The sequence below is a fragment of the Diospyros lotus genome, chromosome 8, assembly GCF_014633365.1.
Source record: "Diospyros lotus cultivar Yz01 chromosome 8, ASM1463336v1, whole genome shotgun sequence".
Taxonomy (NCBI): Eukaryota; Viridiplantae; Streptophyta; class Magnoliopsida; order Ericales; family Ebenaceae; genus Diospyros; species Diospyros lotus.
This window is the reverse complement of record NC_068345.1, coordinates 29079641-29092698: the sequence shown is the minus strand read 5'-3', so window position 1 is coordinate 29092698 and position 13058 is coordinate 29079641. Positions and strand designations below refer to the sequence as shown.

General features: G+C 37.2%; 1 protein-coding gene across 16 annotated transcripts in view; it reads right to left on the bottom strand.

Annotated features, from left to right (window-relative positions):
- Nucleotides 1–12350, bottom strand: part of LOC127807730 (protein DETOXIFICATION 48-like) — a 51430-nt gene extending 39080 nt beyond the window's left edge. For 3 of the 16 annotated variants that reach the window (XR_008024786.1, XR_008024789.1, XR_008024788.1), the window contains exons 1-2: nucleotides 12000–12340; nucleotides 11112–11187 (exon numbers count right to left, since the gene is read on the bottom strand). The gene's annotated coding sequence lies outside the window, so the exon portion shown is untranslated. Of the gene's footprint in view, nucleotides 1–11111; nucleotides 11188–11999 lie in introns of all 16 variants that reach the window. The other 13 variants (XR_008024792.1, XR_008024787.1, XR_008024781.1 and 10 more) reach the window with 8 other exon arrangements.
- Nucleotides 12351–13058: the final 708 nt, after the last annotated feature.

Below are 13058 nucleotides of genomic sequence, written 5' to 3'. Positions count from 1 at the left end.
CTGTGTGGTTTGGGTAAGAGAGTTTGCATTTTTTCTGAGAGGGTTCAGGGTCCGATTTGGGGTTTCGGTGCTTGGCTCTTGTGTGCTTCTGTGTGGCTTGGTGTCCCTATTCCTTGGAGTTACCTGAGTGGTGTTCGGGACATCCCAAAATCTGAGCCTTGATCAATTTTAGATCTAATTAACAGGGAGTTTATTTTTCTGCCTTGATTTGTTTTTGCATTTGGTTGTTTTGGTTTGATTTCGATTGAGTTCTAACTCCTTGTTTTGTAGAGATTTCCACAACACCTAGTTATAAATAAGGGTCATCTATCCTCAAGTCATTAGAAGAATTCCCTAAGTACCCTCATTTTTCTCTACCTAACTTTCTCTTCCAATTCCAACAAACTCTTGTTCTTAAATCTACCATAAGTCCTAGTCCACATTCAACACGCTTTATGTCATACTCCATCAAAAAAGCAATAATCTTGTGCATAGTTTTGGGTCAAAGTCTACCATGTTAGCCTACTAAAGAACCTTCAACATTTTAGCAACTTTGGTAGGGAGGAGTTGTTATTCAGCCTTCATTTAAGGAGTGGTTCCTTAATGATTGAGAAAGAAAATTGTAATGCCTTTCCCTCCAAGGATGTTACTAGTAAATGTTGGGTTAGGCTTCCCTCCTAGTTGGAGGACGACTCGATAATGGTTCGGTGTTCCTAAAAGGATGGCCCGATTTCTTTCACTAATATTTTTATCTCATGGGCCTAAAATAACCTTAATGAGATTAGGTTTTTTTTTTTTCCTGTTAGGCTATAAAAGTCATGCATAATAGGCCAAAAAAATAGAAGGAAAAACGAGAGGAAAAAGGGCAAAGTTTTGGGAGAAATTCGGATTTCTATTTCTTCCTACACAGCTGTGATCAAACAACAATCAAGGGGTTTTTTGTGCTCTAATTGAGCTAAAATTTGACGGGTATGTTTAAGACTCGTGGTTCTAGGAATTGGACGGTGAAGATATGATTTGGAGGCCGGGATCCTTGGGAATCAATCCATTTTTGTACTGCCTTGTGGTTTTCAGTTTTTGTCTATGCATTTGTGATCAAACAGACTATTGATGGTGCTTTTTTATCTAATTGAGATGAAATTTGGAGGGTACGTTGGAGATTCCTAATTCTAGGATATAGACAGCGGAGATCGGATTTGGAGGCTGGGATACTTGGGAATCAAACCATTTTCGTACTACATTGTGGTTTTCAGTTTCTATCTACGCATCTGTGATAAAATAAACGATCGACGGTGTTTTGTTGTCTAATTGAGCTAAAATTTGGAGGGTATGTTGGGGACTCGTGGTTCTAGGATCTGGACGATGTGGAGATCGGATTTGGAGGCTGGGATCCTTGGGAATGGAGCCATTTTCGTACTGCCTTGTGGTTCAATTTGTTCTTCCGTAACTCCTTTGTTATTTCATTGATTTGAGATAAGTTTGATTATGTGTTTTCTCTCTTGTCTCTTGTGATTGTTGAGAGGATTTTGTAATCTAGATTTGGTGATATTAGTAGAATTTTGGGGTGGACTTTGGTACTGTGGTTTTTACTGCTCACATTGAGAGAGTTTTCCATGTAAATTGGTTGTCGTCTTTATTTTTATGATTGCAGTTGGTACTTGGCTAGTTGCTTTGTTTCCTCACATATTTTCACAAGTTAGGGATCGGGTATATTGTGTTAGAATTATGCTCCACAAGCCAATTATATTTACATGTAATTGATCATACTTTACATTTTGATTCTTTATTTTCAATCAATTGTTATTGCAAGGCATTGTATTTTTATTTGTCATTGATGGTTGTCATCATTATTTATTATAATCCATACTTGACAAAGTCCATAGATCAAATAGGCTCATGGAATATGGTCGTGCATGGAGATGACGATCATGAAACATATTCCTTTCAAGCCTTGATCTTAAATATTCCTAATCATAGAGTTATTAGGATTGGACACTAATAACTCGGATAGACTAGCACATATGATGCATGCTCAATTCAGAGAATGTCTTGTTTCATGGACATTGGTGTGAGGACACTAGTGCATATATGTGGGTGCTTATTAAAAGAATAAGTACATTGAACTGACCAGCTACAGAATTCCTAATGGTTATTATTTAATGTCGAATTGGAATTTCTGTGTTGCAATAGTGCAGATTGATCCTTAGATTTGAGACATCATGGTAGTCTTATATTTGACTAGTTACGCTTTGGTTCTTTTTGGATTCTAATGGAGTCATTAACAAATTATCACTGGGCGTAACCTTATCACATATGAAGGCTTGTGAATATCGAAATATGATTCATCACTTATTGATAAGATGAGAAGATGTCTTATGTATTCCGATAATTTCATAACTGAGGAAATCCTTGGCCAAGGCGAGGTGGAAATCAAAAGGTGTTTTGATTTCACCTATCAAGTCATAAATCTGGAATGGATACATAGTTATTGAATGATTAGGGTTTCGTCATAAAACCATACCCTAAATTCAATCAGGACATAGATTGATGAAATGATTTTACTGCACAGTAATTGCAATTGAAAAGGTCCGTGTTTTTCATCGTTGGCCAGGTATTCATGGCATGTTGCTAGACGTTAACCATGATATTTAGGGTTTTAGAATTAATTTGATTAATTCTAAAACTATTAATTAAAGAGTTTAATTAAGAAGCTCATGAGATGTGCTAATTAAGAAGCCCATAAATTTAATTAATCTAATGAATTGGGCCTTCATATAGCCCAATAGAGTTGGCCCTACATCTAGCCCAATGGTGGACTTAAGGGGTCACACACTTAGGTCGAGCCCGTTCCACAATTTAAAAGAGAGATTCGGTCCAATGTGATTAAGGTCCAGGCCTAAATCGTTTAGGAGTTTTCCAAATACACAATTAGGGTTTTTAACTCTATAAATATGCCACTTAAGAAGTTGGAAAAAAAGAAGAAAAAATTCGGATCTCTCTCAAGAGGCGTCTAGGGTTGCTAGCACTACTCAAGGCATTCGTGGAAATGGTCGATCGTGTGGACTGACTTGGAGGAGTTTGCGCTTATGACTCTACGGATTGAATAAGGCAAAATCGAAGCCTCACGGTTGGCCGGTTCCTGACATATTGATCCCAAGAAAGTGGCATTAGAGCTTTGGTTCAGGTTTTATGTTTGCTTGTGTTAAATTATGGAAACAAATACTAGTCGAATGATCAGTTTGAATGGTACAAATTATCATCTATGGAAAGGTAAGATTGGGGATCTTCTCTATATGAAATATTACTATTTACCTGTGTTGGCCAAAGAGAAACCTACTAGTAAATCTAACACTGAATGGGCATTGCTACATCGCCAAGTGTGTGGAGTGATTAGGCAATGGGTGGATGATAATGTATTGAACCATGTTAGCAGTGAGACTCATGCTCGTTCTTTGTGGTTGAAGCTAGAGCAATTGCATGCTTGGAAAACCATAAATCATAAGTTGTTCTTGATTAAGAAGATGATTGATTTGAAATACGATGAAAGGACTCCGATGTCAGATCACTTGAATGCATTTTAGGGATTGTTTAATCAGTTGTTTGATATGGGAATCAAATTTGATTATGAGATTCAAGGTCTATGGCTTCTTAGTACACTACCAGATTCTTGGGAGACATTTAGAATATCACTTTCTAACTCCACTCCAAATGGTGTTATCTACATGGACTTAGCAAAGAGCAATGTTCTGAATGAGAAAATGAGAAAAAAAGTCACAAGATGGTTTCTTACAATCTGAAGTTTTGGTTATTGAGTCAAGGAGGAGTTTGAATAAGGATTTGAAAATGAGTAAAAGTAAAAGCCGAGGCAAGTTAAGCAAGCTTGCAAATGTAGAATGCTACCACTACCATAAAAAGGGGCACATTAAGAAGAGCTGTTGGAAGCTAAAGAGAGAACAAAAATGGAGAAGGAAAGAATCAAGGAGATAATGAAGAATGAGTTATAGCCACTATGGAAGAGTTTCTCATTGTTCTTGATGAAAATGTTGTGAATCTGGCAAGTTATGAGAGTAATTGGGTTATTGATAGTGAAGCCTCAATTCATACTACATCAAGGTGGGAGTTCTTTGCTACATATACCTCAAGTAATTTTGGTTCCGTCAAGATGGGTAATGATGGTTTGGCCAGTGTTGTTGGCATGGAGATGTTTGCTTAGAAACTAGTAATGGTATTAAACTTGTGCTTAAGGGTGTTAAGCATGTTTCGGATATTCATTTGAACTTGATTTCAACCGGGAGACTTGATGATGAGGGTTTCTGCAGTACATTCAGTGATGGTCAATGGAAGTTTACAAAACATTCCATGGTTGTGGCTAAAGGTAACAAATCTTTGTCTTTGTATGTGATGCAAGCTAAATTTTCCAGAAACATTGTGAATGTAGTGGAGAATGATGGTGTTGTTGAGTTATGGAACAAGAGGTTAGATCACATGAGTTAGAAAGGAATGTTTGCGTTATCTAAGAAAGAACTAATTCCAAGAATCTCTAGTGTACAATTGAAAAATTGTGGTCACTATTTGGCTGGCAAACAACATAGGGTCTCATTCAAATTGTCTTTTCTTACAAGAAAGCCAAGAATACGTGATTTGATACACTCTGATATGTAAGGTATGATAAAGACAAGGTCTCTTGGTGGTGCATCTTATTTTTTCACATTTATTGATGATCGCTCAAGAAATGTGTGGGCTTATAATATGAAGAGTAAAGATCAAGTATGAGTATTTTCAAGCAATTCCAAGTATTGGTTGAGAGATAAATAGGGAAGAAGTTGAAGTGTATCCAAATCGACAATGGAGGAAAGTATTTTGGACCATTTGATGCTTATTGTCGAGAGCATGGTATTAGACATCAGAAGACTCCACCTAAGACACCTCAATTGAATGGGTTGGAAGAAAGGATGAACATAACATTTGTTGAGAAGATTTGGTGCTTGCTTTCACGTGCAAATTTACCAAAATCATTTTAGGGCAAGGCTTTGAGTACTATAGTACATGTGTTGAATTTGTCACCTAGCACGCCTTTACAAAGTGATGTTCCAAATAGGGTTTGGATAGGTAAAGATGTTTCCTATGGTCATTTAAAGGTCTTTGGGTGTAAGACATTTGTTCATATTCCTAAAGATGAGAGGTCCAAGCTTGAGGTAAAGTCTCGATAGTGTATGTTCATCAGTTATGGTCAGGAGTAGAGATGTTGTGTTCATTGAAGATCAAACCATTCAAGTTATTAATAAGTTCGAAAAATCAATTCAAAATAGAGATGGTTTGGTTGATTCAGAGATAGTTCCTCCTACATCTGTTCAAGGTTGAGTTGAGGATGAGGTTCAGATTGATTCACCTAGAATAGATGCTCCCACATAGGTTGATGATGCTGCTGGTGATGATGATCATGTTGATGATGATGTTAGTGATGATGATCATGTTGAGACACCAACTACTGAGGACCTTCCTCCAGTTAAAAGATCTACAAGAGATCGAAGACCATTCATGAGATATGATCATAGTGAGTATGTGTTACTTACTAAGGAGGGAGAACCGGAAAGCTTTGATGAAGCTTTGGAAGATAAACACAAGGAAGAGTGGTGGAAAGCCATGGAAGATGAGATTGATTCTTTGCACAAGAACCACATGTTCAAGTTAGTAAAGTTGCCTAAGGGGAAAAAAAAAAAGGGCTTTGCAGAACAAGGGGTGTATAGGTGTATAGGATTAAGCATGAAAAACACAGTTTGCTTCCTCAGTACAAGGGTAGACTAGTTGTTAAGGGATTCAACCAGAAGAAGAGAGTTGATTTCGACAAGATTTTTTCCCCTGTTGTGAGGATATCATCCATTCACGTTGTTCTTGGTTTGGCTGTTAGTCTTGATTTAGAGGTTAAGCAAATAGATGTAAAGATAGACTTCCTTCATGGCGATTTGGAGGAAGAGATTTACATGGTATAACCAGGAGGCTTTGTTAAAGAGGAAATAAAGGACTATGTATGTCGTTTGAAGAAAACTCTTTATGGGTTAAAACAGGCATCAAGACAGTGGTATAAGAATTTTGAATCAGTTATGGGGGAGCAAGGGTATAAGAAAACCACTTCAGACCATTGTGTATTTGTGCAGAAGTTCTCTAACGATGACTTTATCATCTTGTTGCTTTATGTTGATTATGAAAAAGAACTTGGTCAAAATTGTGGAGTTGAAAAAACAACTCAATAAGTTTTTGCTATGAAGGATTTGGGACTAGCAAAACAAATTCTTGGTATAAGAATCACTCAAGATTGAAGGGAAAAGACATTATCTTTATCACAGGAGAAATATATAGAAAAGGTGCTTCAGAGGTTCCATATGGATAAATCTAAAGTTGTTAGTTCTCCTTGTTCCGTATGCTTCAGTGTAGAGAGTTTGATGTACGCCATGGTGTGTACAAGACTGGACATAGCTCATACAGTTGGTATAGTTAGTTGCTTTCTTTCTAATCCGGGAAGAAAGTATTGGAATGTCGTTAAGTGGGTTTTAAGATATCTACCTGGGGCATCTAAGTTAAGTCTTACCTTTGGGGGTGAGAAACCATTATTGGTTGGTTACATCAACACTGATATGGCTGAAGAAATTGATTCTCGAAAATCTACTTCACGGTACTTGGTAAAATTTGTGAGTGGAGTTGTGGCATGACAATCCAAGTTACAGAAGTGTATTGCACTTTCTACTACTGTAATACCCGGGAAATTCTTGAGATTATAAATGGCATTTTACGAAGAGTATAAGTGGAATTTTCAAAAAAGTAGGGTTATAGGGTACACTATCACAGTTTTAAGTGACCGAATCGAACAAAGGGGAGTACCCCAAACCCTAGATAGTTAAGAGAAATGGAGACAAGTGATTCGATGCATGATTTTAGGTGTTAAAAGAAATTAGATCGAGAACGATTTTCGGTACAGCCGTGGGTCAGACTAAAAAACTGAATCAACGTAGGAAACTTTCAGAAGGTCAACGGAGGGTCTTGAGGACCTAGGTTTTATATATGAAACAACCCTCAAGCGATTTTGGGTTGAAACGAAGGGACTTAGGGTCAAATCAATCAATCGGGCCAAAGTGTAATTTGCTAATTTTGCTCGAAAGAGGTCAAAATGATAGTTTTCTGGAAATTTTGAGGATGAAATGAAGAGTACAAAACTTGTGGGTCTTAGTGGCATTGTTAGAAAGATCATGGGCCTCAAGGAAAGGAGTAAACTGAGGTTGGAAATTAGATAGGGGGCCAAAGTGTAATAAACCGAACCGTAGTGTGAACATTGCAAGAAAATGGCTGCCGCAATGCCACCACACGTGGAGCCTATTTCCGGCGATGGGACGGCCGAGGGAGGGCTGGGGAAGGTTGTATACGGCGTGGGGAGGCTTGGGGGCCAAGCCTTGGCCTCTGATTGGTTGAAAAATGGCCAAATTTTGCCTATAAATAGCTAAGTTTTTGGCCGAAACTTAGCACACAAATTACTCACAATTGAGAGTGATTCGAAAAGAGTGGATAAAGGGATTTTGATCCTTGCATCAAGGGGGGAAATTCTGGAAAATTTGGTGTGATTTGGAGTTGGATTGAAGCTGTTTCGAAGCTTAGCTAGAAGCACAAGGTGGAAGCCGGAGTCGCGCCTACAACTGCTTGTTTGGGGCATTTTTCGGTGAGCTTTTGGGTAGTTCTATTCTAAAAACTTGGTTTGTGCTACCTAAGTGTGTTGTGATTTCATGCAAAATGGTTTTGTTGCATGCAAACGGTAATCAGTGATGGTTGGTTTTGTGAGAGAGGTTCATCCTTAAATGTTTTGTACTTATGTATTGTATTTTATAAAATGTTGTTTATATGATGTATTGAGATGTGATATGATGCATTGTCATGCATTTTGTGTTGTTCATATGGAATGTCAGCCTGGAATGTTGTCTGGACAGTATAGCCGTAATTCCCTATGGGTGTTGCTGAAAAAATATATAGAGGTATCTTGTGTTGGTGTGCATGCCGGGATAGCCGTCTAGGTTTTCGTGTTGGGTCATATGGCCAGAGAAGTTGCACTAGGGCGACTGGTGGTTCATATGGTATATGAGTTGAGATTGGGTAATGGTTCCTAGATGCTTTTGAGTGGGAATGTAATCCCTGACGTAACTGTGGTACGCCAAGTTCTTGCACTGATATGACTCTCTTGGGCCAGAAGTGGTAACGATTGTTCTTGAGATGTTGGGGAGATGCGTTGACCTTGCCCCTCTTAAGGTAGGATTGTGTTGTGTCAATGTGTCGGTGTGGTGATATTTCCTTTAGAGAGATTGTCCTTTCTCCGTGATAGGGTTAGGCGCTGTGTGAGATTCTCTTGGGTTAGGGCTTGTCGGGTTGTATTTGTTTATTTCATGTCTTGCATTCATTCATGAAAACGTGTTTTGAACTCACTTAGATGATTCATCATCTAATATAGACTTTATCCTTGAAATATTCAAATGTTCTAGGTGAAATAAGCGATGTGAAAGGAAAAGGGATTACTGAGGGGTGACGGCGATTAGTGGATAGTTTATAGTATGTCGTTTTCAATTATATTATGTATTTTGATGACATCATGTAAAAACGATGGTTTGACTTTAAAGTTAAGAATAAGATGGTTTTGGTTATATACAATTTCTGGTTTCAATCTAGCTTCCGCATTTGAGATGATTTACCTGTCTTAGTTTGTTAAGCATTCAATGTTGATATACTGAGAAGGTGTAACGGGATTGTCGGGGAACGGTTTATGTGTTGAGTTTCTGTTGGAAACAAAAATATATGTCTCTGAAATCTTACATTATCTAACGTCCTGGGAGAGCGGGGTGCTACAACTACCGTGGTAGAATTCGTTGAAGCTACAGAAGCATGCAAAGAGTTGTTGTGGATGAAGATATATCTTCAGGAACTCGGTTTCAAGCAGGATCATTATGTATTGTTTTGTGACAATTAGAGCGCTATTCACCTTAGTAAGAATCCAACATTTCATTCAAAGTCAAAAGATATTGATGTTTGATATCATTGGATACGTGATGTTAAAAACACTAAGGCTTTGGAACTTGAAAAAGTTCACACGGATGATAATGGAGCTGATATGATGACAAAAACATTACTGAGGGGAAAGCTTGAGACTTGTCAATCAATCGCCGGAATGGCGATCTCCTCCAACTAGTCGTGAAGGGGGATATTTGTTGGGTCGGGCTTCCATCCTAGTTGGAGGATAACCCGGTAATGGTTAGATATTCCTAAAAAGATGGCTCGGTTTCTTTCACTAATATTTTTATCTCATGAGCCTAAAATAAATTTAATGAGATTAGGGTTTTTTTTGTGCCTCTTAGGCTATAAAGTCTTGCATTATAGGTGAGAAAAATAGAAGGAAAAAGGGCAAAGTGCAAAGTTTTGTAAGAAATTGGGATTTTTGTTTCTACCTGTGCAATTGTGATCAAACAGACGATCAAACGGTGTTTTGTGCTCCGATTGAGTTGAAATTTGGAGGGTATGTTTGAGACTCATGTTTCTACCATCTACACAGTGGAGATCTGATTTTGGAGGCTTGGATCCTTGGGAATTGAGCCATTTTTGTACTATCTTGTGGTTTTCAGTTTCTATCTACGCATTTGTGATCAAACAAATGATCGATGGTGTTTTATGGTCTGATTGAGTTGAAATTCGAAGGGTATGTTGCAAACTTGTGGCTCTAGGATTTGGACGGTGAGATCTGATTTGAAGATTGGAATCTTTGGGAATCGAGCCATTTTCGTACTACCTTGCGGTTTGATTTGCTCTTCCGTGACTCATTTGTTATTTCATTGATTTGAGATAAGTTTGATTATGTGTTTTTCTCTTGCCTCTTGTGATTGTTGAGAGGATTTTGTAACCTAGATTTGGTGGTATGAGTGGAATTTTTAGGTGGACTTCAATCCCATAATTTTTACTCCTCACATTGAGGGAGTTTTCCACGTAAATTGGTTGTCGTTTTTATTTGGTTGGTTGTTTTGTTTCTTCACAGGTTTTCATAAGTTAGGGATTATATTGATAGCAAAAGTAAAGAAAAGACAAGACTAAGTTTTTTAAATTTAAAATTTCCCCTTAAGCCAATCTAGAGGACAGTAACATTTTGCTAAGATAATTTAACCTTTCATCTTACCTCTAGCAATCCACACCTTTAATCTTTATCATATTTTCTATGCAATAGGATCATTAGCTAACTTTAATTAAACTAAGATATAATCATCCTAGACTTAAAACCATCACTTTAAACACCTTGACCACTCTACAGAGGCTCAGTTGACAAAAACTTAATTAACCGTAGCTTATTGGTTATCCCTTAACCGATCGAACTGAATCCCTTGGTTGACTAAGTTGAATCGAATCCTTTAATTGACTGGGATCTCCAGTGGCCTATTTCCTGCATCGTTTTATCTATTTGTTTGGTTGTATAACCCTTTTCAGTCGGTTGAACCTTTGTTCTTGTATGTATCGAGTACACAGTCTCCCAAAATTCTTTTGCATAAAACACCACCAAACCATTCTATTGCAAATTCAACATATAGCACATAACCTTTTGTGTTCTCTTTTGCAAACTTACCAACATATTACAACACTCTTTACATAATTATTGGCACAAAATCAAGTTCAACATGCATATATTGAGCAAAATATCAATACTCCTCGAGCATGATTTTTCCTTTTGTGAGCTACCTATATATAGAGCCTGGCATGTTGAATATGCAAAATGAATATTCCCACAATATAACGGTTAGAAAAACCATTTCACGTATGTATGACTTGTGTGATGAACATGATTTTTAACCACTTTTCATATCAAAGGCTTATATATACTAAAATTTTAACTTATCTCCTCGTCAATCATCCCAACTCAGATGAATAGTTTGGGATGGCCCAAGACACAACAAAACCAACTACGGTCATATATAGATTTCAAAAACTGCACCAAAAAACCACTTTAATGCATTTCAGTTTTAAACCATGCAACAATGAAGCATGCAATCATAAGTATAACCCCACTAATTCTTGCTCTTTGGCAATGAACCCATGACTCATGTAGCCCAGAGAAGAAATCTAACCTCTCTTGCTTGCTCTTTTCTTCTCCTTCCTCATCTTCCCTTCTCTATTTTCTTCTCCTTCTTCTTCCTCATCTTTCTTCAAGAAATAATTTACAGAAAAAAAATTATAAGAAATAAATAATCCGGTTATTATATCTAGAGGCGACGTGTTGATGTCTAACAATATCAACAACAATCACAAGCTTTAATTTCATTAAATAGGATCAATTTCTTGAATTCTAAAATTTTATTATCTGGTGTTGATACCTATTGCTCCAAAAATATATTTATAATAACATTAACTTCCCGAGAGAGAGAGAGAGAGAGAGAGAGAGAGAGGGAGGGAGATTATCTGCACTCAACCCTATAAATTTTATATTTACATAAATGCGTTGTGTGGTAAGACTTATATGTGTTGATTTTGCTTACTACAATTCCATCATTCGCCAAGAATGTGGATCGCATGGCAGACCTATTGTTGGGTTTCCAACGTTAGAAATTAGTCAAAATTTAGAGGGCTGTAGGAGCATGGAACAATGAACATTATGCACGAAACAGAACAGGAAAACAGACAAGAGCATAAATTCACAATCAATTAGAATCCGTTGAGGATTGTGACGGAATTTTCCACGAAAAGCATATGCTCCAAGAGAAGTGGAACTACAGATTGGGATAATTATGGATGAAATGGAGAAACTGTGGATGGATTCAGGATTATGATGGTTTGTATTCAACGTTGGATAAAGCAGGTGTAGAGTTTCGTTCCGCTCTAATTATCCCTTCTCTTGGCAAATTTTGTTTCAGAAAAATGGAACTACAAGTTCTAGAAAGCATAATCATTTCATAACAATTATAAGATACATGAAAAAAATAAAAATAAAAATGCAGCACAATTGAAATGGAAATTACCAGTGAGATCGAGATCGGCAAGCAGAGCTTTGGAAGGAACTTGAACAGAAACTATCCGGTATCCGCGTTGCGACTCGCAATGAAAATGGCGATCACGATCCTCTGCAGCCACCGACGCCACCTAAAATGCTTCCTCTGCAGCAACCTCGCTCGCGCGGGCACTGACCCCCCGCCGACCACCTCCGTCCGCGGTGGCCGGCGTCCGGAACAGCCATCTCTCTCTCTCTCTCTCTCTGTGCCTAGCTTACGCTCCCCACTCGCTCTGCATATATGAAAGAGATGATTGCGATGAAAGACGCAGTGGGAGGGAACGCGGTTCTGATAATTCCCGGCGTCAGGCGTTCCACGTGGCTTGTGAAACATGAAGAGCAGCATCACATCAACATATTACGCTTGATGTGATAATATTGGATAATAATTTTGTATAAAATTATTTAATTTCTATAGAATTATTTATTTTATATAACACTCAATATTAAGGTCTTGTACTTTTTTTTTGGATAACTCTAAGTTATAACTTTTCCCCCCACTAGTTTTGAGAACAGATGACTTTCTCTCTTAATTTGTCGGTCAGATAAATCCTGATGAGATCATAATATACACACATAATAAGATATTCAGTTCACACTTTTAATAAAATATTACCATAAGAATTTAATTTTTAATAATTTTTATGAAATTTCATATACTTTATTACTAAACTATGTCCTGAGGGCAAAGTGTTGTATATTTACTTGCACGATAAATAAATTTACATATAATTATTCCATTAAAGTTGATTATTGCATTGGGTGTAAATTTCAAGTATCATTCTTGAAATTTATTTAAATTACATTAATTATTTTTATATTTTTAAAAATAACACACAATTCTCTTGTCAATAATTAATTATACACATTGACCATTTTTTCCTTTTTAAAAACACATCTTCTAAATCTCTCACCTTATTTGCTCTTTATTCTTCCATCTTTTCCACTACATTCTTCTACTTCTATGTGCATTGTTAACTGTTGACGATTTCCTTACTAGTAAATTCTTCTATCTCTTTCGACCTCGTCT